Raw genomic sequence first — 10,174 nt, 5'->3', positions numbered from 1 at the left:
GTCAGGTATTTTTCTAAGTGCTTTTCATGTCTTCAGTTACCAGATATTTATTGAACAACCACAATGTGCCAGGAATAATTTAGGTACTGAGGGAAGAGCAATGAAAAAAGCAAATAAAATTCCTCTTATGCAGCTTACATTCTACAAGGAGAACAGGGATGATAAACAATGTATCGGATAGTGAAAAGAAGAAAAATGAAGGAAATTAAGAGATAGAGAATGATGAGGAGGAGTATTATTTTTGATTGAAAGGGTAAAGATCTCTCTGATTAGGTGACATTTGAGCATAGGTTACAATAAAGTGATGAGAGAGAGAGAGAGAGACAGAGAGACAGACAGAGAGAGTGAGAGAGAGAGACGTGGATTTTTGGAGGAGACATGTGTTAGGTAGGGAAAACAAATGATGCAAAGGCACTGAGGCTCGAGATTGCTTGGCATGTTCAACATGCAGAAAGGTGGCTTTGATTTCTGCCTAATCTACTTCCTCATCTTGCATACTCTCTTCCATTCTTGAAATATTTCAGCCATACTTGCTTTGTTCAGTGTGCCAGCAGATCCTCTCTCTGGGCTTTTTCATGTCTATATTCTTTGCCACGAGCATCATTCCTCTCATTTTTGTCTAGCTATCATCATCTACTCATCCTTTAGGTTATGGCTTTTAACAATAGTTTCCTCTGGGAGATTACCCTTGAATCCCCAGGACTGGGTTAGATGTATCGTATCTTAGACTCTATATCAAGGGTGGTCATCTAAACAACATCTAAACATGGACATTTTTTAAGATAAAAAAGGTGATGTCTGTAATTATATTGGTCCAACAGATGTAAATCCTACCTACAACAGTCTGCATTTTCCTTGTTGTCACTTTTCACACAGTATTATGATTTTAGTTTGCTTTTATTCATCTCCAGTAGGGGGCTCCATAAGGGCAAGACTCATATCTTGCTCATGTTTTTATACTGTAGGGCCTGAAACAACACAAACAAAAACAAAACAAAACAAAAATAACAAAATGTCTGCCAAAACATGGCTGCTCAATATTTTTTTTACTCAATAAATGAATGGATATAGTGGAATCCTGCATAAGAGAAAGTTGATTCTGGGAATGATTTGTTCATTCACTCCAAAAGAAGTGTTCATATGTGCAGCAGAATATATTTTCTGTTTTTCTTTTGATATATGGTAGTCAAGTATAGGAGACAATGTGGTGAAGAAGGTGAAGTTGAGCTAGGAGAAAGAAAAAAGGACAACATGGCTTGAGACATTTTTTTCTCTTTGTAAGTTTCTGCTAACCATCAATTCTATGTTCTTGCAAGCCTCAGTCTACGAAAACTTTCTTTGAAAAGAAAGACACCATAGAAATTTAAGATATCAAAAATTACTTTCACTTAAAGGAGCAATTTCACATCTGGTGCTAGAAATTATAGCCTATGGTTTTCAGCCATTCCCTGAAATAAGATGTGAACTTGGCCATTATTGAATTGATATCATTTTCTCAAACATGTCTGACATTTTCCGAGGCTTTATTAGTTGAGTTCTGCCTTCTCTCAATTTCTCTTGGAGTCTTTATATGTTTCCTTTTTATGTCTCAGATATCTCCAAATCACTTTTCTCAGATTGTTCTCCCCTCTACTTCAATTCAGTTGAATATTTTCCACCATATGGTTTAAAGTTTTTAAATGGGTATCTGGAGGCTAATATTTCTACATTCTATCAAGAAATGGTAATTAAAAAATATGGTGTTTTTATTACCCTGTGGTGGCTGAAGAAAATGATAGGCAAACAGTACTACATTTTCTCTCATATTAATACAGCTGCATATCAATCAGATTCTCATCTATTCATGATTTATTTTATTCTGCTGGATTTATGCAGAGATTAGATTTCTCAACAAACAAAATGTATAGCCTCTTACAAGTCACCAAAGCCAGAGCAAATTTGTCAGTTTCAGTGCTAAGTTTTTCATTGGGTCTATGACTCTCAAGAGAAGTTATTCTTATTTGGGATAGTGGAGAGAATGGCATGGTGTGAAAATTTGTCCTTATCAATAACATAAGTATAATAAAATCAATTATCTTTATCTCTTTGTATCTGAATGTCTACAGGAGAGAACGGTATGGTGTGAAAATTTGTCCTTATCAATAACATAAGTATAATAAAATCAATTATCTTTATGTATCTGAATGTCTACACAGAAGTTGACATAATTTATACACTGCCTTGACAATAACCACTTCAATGATAATTACTACTCAAGGCAGTTAGGAAATTAAAATAAATGTATTACGTTCTGTGAAAATGGAGAATACTTAAGTCATGCTTAGTTCTGAGACTTCATAAACAATAAAGTATTTGGCTAAACCTCAGTAAAAAAAATGGCATCAACAATTTTTTAGAAGAATCCAAAATGAACTGAAATTTGTACCATGAACATGAAATGGGTTTCACAAAAATTGAGTAAGAAAAAACATGTTTCTTCAATAGACGTTCTGGTATCAGTTCAGAGCCTTCTTGCACATAGCTGACTGACAGGAGTAATCTCACAACAGAACTATTTTGTTTTAATGTTAAGGTTTAATCCATTTTTAAAGTGTAAATTCAGTTGGGAGGAGAAAACTATTGTACCTTACCAGCCAGTCACTCTTTTAAGTTTCAATGAACTTATGACCTCAATACATGAAATTAAACTTTTAGAACTAGAGAAGAATTCAAGAGAAAGGTTTTGAGAGCACCGAGCATCCAAGGAAAGTAAGGACGTTGTTCCACTATGGAGAAAAAAAGAGATATGGAAAGGAGTGGTCTAAAGAACTAAATTCCTACTTGGTAAATTTCATTGCTGTGCTGAAAAAGTGTCTATTCATTCACTCATTCATTCACGCAACAATTATTCACTAGGCACTGGAAATATAAGTTGGACAAAAACAGATATGCTCTTATAGAATTTAGAGTCTGGACTCTAGAGGAAAAATACAGGCAATAATAACCATACAAATAAACAACTACAAATAAATATTTATGCTAAGAAGAAGAAAAGAGTGTCAAAAAGTGATTTGACATGAATTCTGCTAGATGACTTGGAAGGGCATGGTATAAAATGTTCCAGAAAATAAGAGGTAGTATGTATAAAGCCCTTGTGCTGTGAGGGAACATAGCAAGAAAGCCTTGAAAGGTAGACAAAGGACAGACTACACAGAGGGTTGCTGAACATGTTAAAGAGTTTTAATCCTATCCTACAAGCAATGGGAAAACACTGAAAGATATTAAATCGAGAGGGGGACCACAGATAAGATTTGCATTAACATTTTTTTGGCAGTAGTTAGAGGCAGACAGGAAGTGGCTATGATGAGAAAAATTAGGAAACTGTCATAGTTCAGTCAAGAGATAGTGCTTTGTATTAGGAAGGCAGCTGTGCAGATCCCAGTGGTCACTGTAAGTGTGCCATAGGCAGCCGCTGTGCCGGGAACTGGACAAGAGTGGACTGGGCCCCTTCACAGGGGGCTCCTGGGCTTGGGGGCATCTGTGCAGAGCTCTGGCTCCAAGCTGCTTCTGCTCTTTCCTCCTGGATGGATGCAATACATTGAGAAAATATAATCCATGAGACTTAGTGCTAGATTAACCATGAGGTAGGCATGAGGTGGTGTCAAGAATGCATTTTGATAATAGGAGATCCTGAAAAAAAACTGTATTTGGTCAGGTAGGGGTGTGTGTGTGTGTGTGTGTGTGTGTGTGTGTGTGTGTGTGTGTGTGTGTGTATGATGTGTTTAGTATTAGTCTGAGGTAACTTTAAAACAACTAAGGAAAGATATATAAGAAGTAGTTAAATATACTGTTTTGGATCACAGATGTCAGATGTCTGATACACACATATACACACGCATATACAATACTTATTGCAATATATACTCTCTCTCTCTCTCTCTCTCTCTCCATATAAAATATTTAACTATTATTATTTTTCTGCCTCTCTACCCATTACATGTTACATACATTTTTTTTTTATTCGTTTGGATATATGTGCTAATTGAAGAAATTAGTCTTTGGGAAAGACTAGAATGAAAAGCCAATGGAGTCTATGAACATACCTTGATTATGTAATATGCAATGGCTAAAAAGAAAAGGATGAACCTGTAAAGGGTTAGAGACAGATGGGTAGAAATGGAGAAGAATAAATAACAGTTAAGTATTGTGTTGTAGACAGTAAGGGAAGAGTGTTTCAAGAAGGGATGTGTAGTTTAATAGTGAACATGGCTGATGAGAGATCAAATAAAAAGTCAACTGTAAAATCCATTTATATTTAGTGACACTGATGACATTAAGCAGCTCTGTTTTAATGGAAGGATGAGGTAGAAAGCTATATTGAAGTAGGCGAGTGGGACATAAATAAATGGAGACAGTTAGTATAAGTAATGTGGAGAAATTAGTCTTAAATAGAGTAAAGGCAGCTCCTTTATCCTAATTGGGGAAGAGGGTGATAGGCTGTTTTAAGTAAATGTGTGGATTTCATGTTGAGAAAATGAGGCCATTTCCTCTTGAAAGTTTCTTTCTATCCTCTATTCTCAAATCTCTGAGCACTTCTCCCTCCTTCCACAGAGGCTCAGAATGAGAGAGGGGGTCAGAGACTTGAGGATAGTAGAGAAGTTTTTAAATAACGACAAGCAGACAAACACGGTAAGGATATTGGTAGTGTTGAAGTCTTGCATGTAGAAGTTGTAGGTGTAAACTTACACCGAGAATAATTAACTGGCTATTATTGAAATGATAGGCTATGAAATCTATGCTGGATGAGGAGGCAAGTGATGAAAGGCAGGATCTGAGTAAATGGGAAAAAATAGAGGGATCAATAGACTGGAAGTCTCCATGACCCTTAGGTATGACCATAAGGGAAGCAGTTGAACAAGCAAGCTGGAAAGATAAGAGGTTGAAGTAAGAGAAGGGAAGACTTTAATTATTTCTTTTTGTTATAACAGTTGTGAATGATGGTGAGGTCTAAGTCAGAATTGTGGAAGTGACTGACTCGCATGGAGTACAGAAAACAATATTGAGGTTATTCAAAGAACTGAAAGGTCTTGGTATTAAATGGATAATCCACGTGCATAGGAAAGTTGCCTGGATCAAGGCAGAGATTCTGAACAGAAGAAAAAAAAATACTATGAGCCTAATGGCAAAATGTTTAACAAAAGAAGGGAAGTGGCAGGGAGGTTGTAGGTGACAGTGATCAGGAAGAGAAGATGGTATAACAGAATGGCATAATTAGCGACAAAACAGGAGTTTGTTATTGTCATTTTTATTTTTTGTTTTGTTTAAAGGAAGAAGTTGGAAGAGTGAAATCATTGAAAACAGCAATAAATATCAAAGAGGACACAATCCTGTCAACTGAATTGCATATGTGTAAGAAAATAAACATTTGAGAGTACTGGAGGGGAAGTGGTCTCAGAGAAGAGCTAGGCTTCAGTTAAGAAAATGAATGTAATGCTCACATATAGTCTCAGTAGTTGTATGGGATAGTTTGCTTGTGTGGAGCAGTAGCCATCTACGGAGGACTTTGTAAAGAGATTTGGGAAGCACAGGAGTTGCTTCAGTCATGGGCAAGGCAGTACAGAACATCACAGAAGATAAAGAATTTAGGAAACTTGGCATTTTGGGTCATGATTTATGATGTTGGGTTGAGAGGGTTTGCCTGGTCTGGATAATTTTGGCACCGGAAGCCTTTTTTTTACTTGATGGGCATATAAAAGAAATGTTGCCTGTTTAATTCTTAAATATATTTTTCTCTTTCTTTATTGTTGATATATAAGGAAAGAAAGATAAGTTTTAAAATCTATCAGCAGAAATCGCATCAATAAGAGGTATACAGTCTCTGTGTCCCTGGCTTTTCTCAGATTCAATTCTTATTCTGGAACTCATGTACAATCATGAATCTCTAGAATAAGAAAAGCCACCATTTTTACAGTATTGAATTTCTGTTCAGATTAGTTCTTTCAGTATATGAACAATTTATCTTGTTCCCAATTGCTAAATCTCGCTGACATTAATCCCTGTTCTGAATACTAGGTCCATTTCTTTCCCAGGGCAAGAGAATCTGAAGAGTCTTAGGTCAGTAATTTTGAACCTCAGGATTTAGCATTACTGCTGGTCCTGCTCTCAAATCAAATCAAACCATAATTCATATAACTGGGCCTAATGAACTCTTCCTTTGACTTCCTTCATGGTATCCTAATTCCTCTTGCTTTTTAGAATTTTAGAGATTAGAGTTTTGTCGCTGAAATAGGGTTTCGGCTGATTTGAAATCTCACCCTCAGCAATTTCCTCTTGCTTAAATCCATCTTAGTTTATCTACCCTATTAATTGTTTTTTTTTTCTGTTTTCCATATCTCATCCACCTCCGGTCTGATAAGCTTGCTGGTACATAAACGCATTTATTAAAAAAGATTAAGTAAAAGAAAGGGAAAGGAGATAGGTTGGGATGATGCTCACTAACTTCTTTTTTAATGATAAGATTTGTAGAAGCTTTTTGGTTGACGGAGAAGAGAGAAAGCGGCGGGATATGGTGGGGGTGGGGGGAGCTCAGAGAGCCAGGAAACCTCGCGAGACCCGGGAAATATCGTGAGACCCAGGAAACCTCGTGAGACCCAGGAAACCTCGCGAGACTTCTATACCAACGGTAAAACTGAAGTACTGCGTCAGCGGAGCCCCCTGTCCCGGTAGAAGTTGTGGCCTCGAGGCCGCGAGCATCGACTGCCTCCAGCTTGTCTACCCACAGCCAAGTGAGCACCCTCATTTAGTAAGAGGGAGGAGGAGAACTTGGTGAGTACCTCCCGCTATGCCAGAGAGCCGAAAAACACTGTAGGCCGTGCCGAAACCATTGCGTTAATGGCTCGAAGCAGCCAAGGTCTCCGCACAGGAACATTCATTTATTTTTTTACCCAGTACTTGTCCTAAACTTGGTCAAATACATCGCCTTCCAGGGTTGTACTGTTTACCTTGCCCGCAGAATACCTTTTGCTTCAAGAGTGATGCTCTCATTCTTTGAACTGTGTTACGTTGCTGGGCATAACAGTTAAACAGTAATCTGTTAATTGTCTTTCTCTGAATAGGAGCCGGAAATACTACTCTTTCTCTTCCGGGTGTTGATGTTGACTGTCCTTTATTAGAATATCAAAATGGCTGTACCTGAAGATGCCATCCCTTCTTTGTCTGAAATCCAGTGCGAGATCTGTGTGGAAATCCTGATCGAACCCGTAACACTGCCTTGTAATCACACACTGTGTAAGCCATGCTTCCAATCGACTATCGAAAAGGCAAATTTATGCTGTCCCTTCTGTCGCCGGCGAATCTCTTCATGGACCCGATACCATACCCGAAGAAATTCTCTTGTCAACATGGAACTATGGGAGAAAATTCAAAAATACTATCCAAAGGAATGTGAGCTTAGAGTCTCTGGGCAAAAATCAGAAGAAAGCGTTGATGACGTTCAGCCAGTTCGTCTGTTAAGTAAACCCGGGGAATTGAGAAGAGAATATGAAGAGGAGGTAAACAAGATGGAGGCAGAACGACGAGCCAATGAGGAAGAAGAGAACAAAGCTAGTGAAGAATACATATGGAAATTATTGACAGAGGAAGAGGAGGAGGAAAAAAGACAGGCAAAGAAGAGAAGAGAGATGGAAGAAAAACTGAAAAGTGATAAAGAATTGGCAAGAAAGGTAAACACAACCAAGTCACAATTGGAGCCAGCATCACAGTCTGAAATACAAGGCAAGAAAAACTTCATGTTTAAGGAAACTGACAGTAATGATGGAAAGAGCCCTACCCAGCAAGACACAGAAATTGAGGAAGATATGCCAACACTTTCTTCTCAAATATGGCTTGACATTGAAGAACAAGGTGAAAAGTCTTCGATAGAGTCACCTATGCCTCAGTTACGTGCCCATGGTACAGCAAGCAAGCATGATGAGAAGTTATATGTTACAAGTCATGAGGGACCCAAAGTCAGAGTTCTATCCTCCAGAGAAGCTGCAGGTAAGCCTTGTGGCAAAATAGAGAGCGGAAGCCTAATATCTGATACGTCACCGATAATTGGAAATAACACAGTTGGGAAAGAAAGAGAAGAATCTCACCCAATCATAAGTAAAGGAGATATTTCCAAAAGAAACGACCAGGAATCTTCTTTTGAAGCAGTTGGGGATCAGTGCTTTTCTGCAAAAAGAGGGAAAATGTTCCCCAAAGTTTCCTCAGACCAAGAGGAAACAGAAATCCCCTTTACCTCAAAGGTGTTAAATTTAGAACATCAACTTTTTGAAAGATGTAAACAAGAAGAACAAGATAGGTTATTTGCATTACAGCTTCAGAAAGAGGTGGATAAAGAACAAATGAAGCCAAGCCGGCAAAAAGGATCCTCAGATGAATATCAGTTACGTTCTACATCCTCAAATCCAGACAGACAGCTAAGTACACAGAAGAAGAATTCCAAAGGTAGCAACTCCAAAAAACAAACTGATATAGACAATTCAAAACCTCAGAAATGCTAAACAATTAAAATTGGTAAATTTCTTTTAAGATCCAGTTGTAGTGTTCAATTAATGTTAATGGAAGAAAGATGCCAAATTCTGCTAGAAGTTATTGTAATATATTTAAAGGTTCTCATTCCTTACAGATTAGTAAGTCACTGCAAAAAAAAAAATATTTTTCAGATGTTTCAGAGATACTCAAAGTAATGCATGGGTAAAGGGAGTGTTTTATAATCTACTAAGGCTGGTTTGTGAAGCTTTCTTTTTTTGTCATAGAATCTTAATAAATTTTTCATTAATTTTGCTCCTTGGGCTCACTCATTGTCCTTAATTAAAGGGCTGTCAATTACAAGGGAGGAACATACAAATATGTTTCTGCCAAACTCAGTAATAAGCAAAAGACCCAATCCTTTTTTAATAACTATGATGTGCCAAGTTTGATAATCCTTATAGATTTAAAAATGCCTAGGCCAACTTCCAATAAAATTTTAAGTGCCATTATCTTTCAAAAGAAATGAATATCTTATGAGCTTTACTCACCTTTTTGTCCTGTAGTAATCAAAGAAATATACTGTAGCAAGTAGTTAAGAAATCCAGGTTTAAAATCTGAAGTTTTCTTGCTACTTTCCCATGTATTTGTAGAGCACTTGAAATGCATTTTCTATAACACTAAAGAAATCTAATTCCCATCTTTTGATTATTTGAAGCTTTATGGCATTTTATTTTATTTAAAGTGGATTAAGATCAACATGAAATCAGAAAAATCAGTTTCTGGAAAATTGGACTAATTGATAGAAAGAAAACTAGAGTCTTGATGCAAAAGGAGCTAAGAGTCGGGGTGAAGCTAGTGGAGTAATAATTTGGAAGCATTGGAACTGAGTGAGTGGTCAGAAACTGGGTCCAGGGTGGAGTAACAGATATAGTTTGGTAGAGTATTCTTCCTCGTTCTTTCTTTGCTAAATGGCACAGAAAACATTTGGGTTTTACAACTTTCCACCATAGTATCTGGCATCAAAATCAAAATTAGTTACTAAATCACCTGAAATTTTGGAAATTCGCATTTCTATTAATCTGTTATTCCAGAAAAAATTTGGAATTTATTATAGGAGAATTATACGATATCCTATGTTTTGGAAACTGAGACATATAAATAACCATTTATTTATTACCTTATCATTTGTATTTGTGTTTATGGAAAGAATTAGAAAGTATCATACTTGGGTTTTGCCCTATCTTATGCCTCAAAGTTAAATCAGAAGGCAATGATTTAATTTTTAAAAATTTTACTTAGAGACTATTAATCTTTGTTTCATTAATATGAACAAATTTGAGCAAACAATAGTTTTGACAGTATATCTGCTGATGTCTAGTCATCCATCTTTTTAAGATAAAAATGCAATGAAGTGTTCTAGAGCTAATTCTAGCTTAAATTTGGCAATATTTTTATACATCGTTGAGATTATTTTCCTTCAAATTTTGTAACTGAAATTTTTGTTCATCTTTGCATACTTCACAGCATTTGCTTCAATAATTATTGGGTAATTATTGGTAGAATTTTGATGCTAATAAAAAATTTAGTTTGCCCTTTCTCAAAAAAAAAAAAGGTGATTGCTCTCTGATGAGAGCAATGATTGTGCTGAAATACAGTCAGAAACTAACCATATTGGTCT

The 10,174-nt window shown here is 36.6% G+C and overlaps 1 pseudogene; it reads left to right on the top strand.

Moving 5' to 3' along the window:
* Positions 1-7,160: 7,160 nt before the first annotated feature.
* LOC102892941 lies at positions 7,161-8,711 on the top strand (annotated as a pseudogene).
* The last annotated feature ends 1,463 nt before the right edge of the window (positions 8,712-10,174 follow it).

The sequence above is a fragment of the Pteropus alecto genome, unplaced genomic scaffold (assembly GCF_000325575.1).
Source record: "Pteropus alecto unplaced genomic scaffold, ASM32557v1 scaffold508, whole genome shotgun sequence".
In the NCBI taxonomy this organism is placed as follows: Eukaryota; Metazoa; Chordata; class Mammalia; order Chiroptera; family Pteropodidae; genus Pteropus; species Pteropus alecto.
This window is presented reverse-complemented; position numbering and strand designations above follow the sequence as displayed.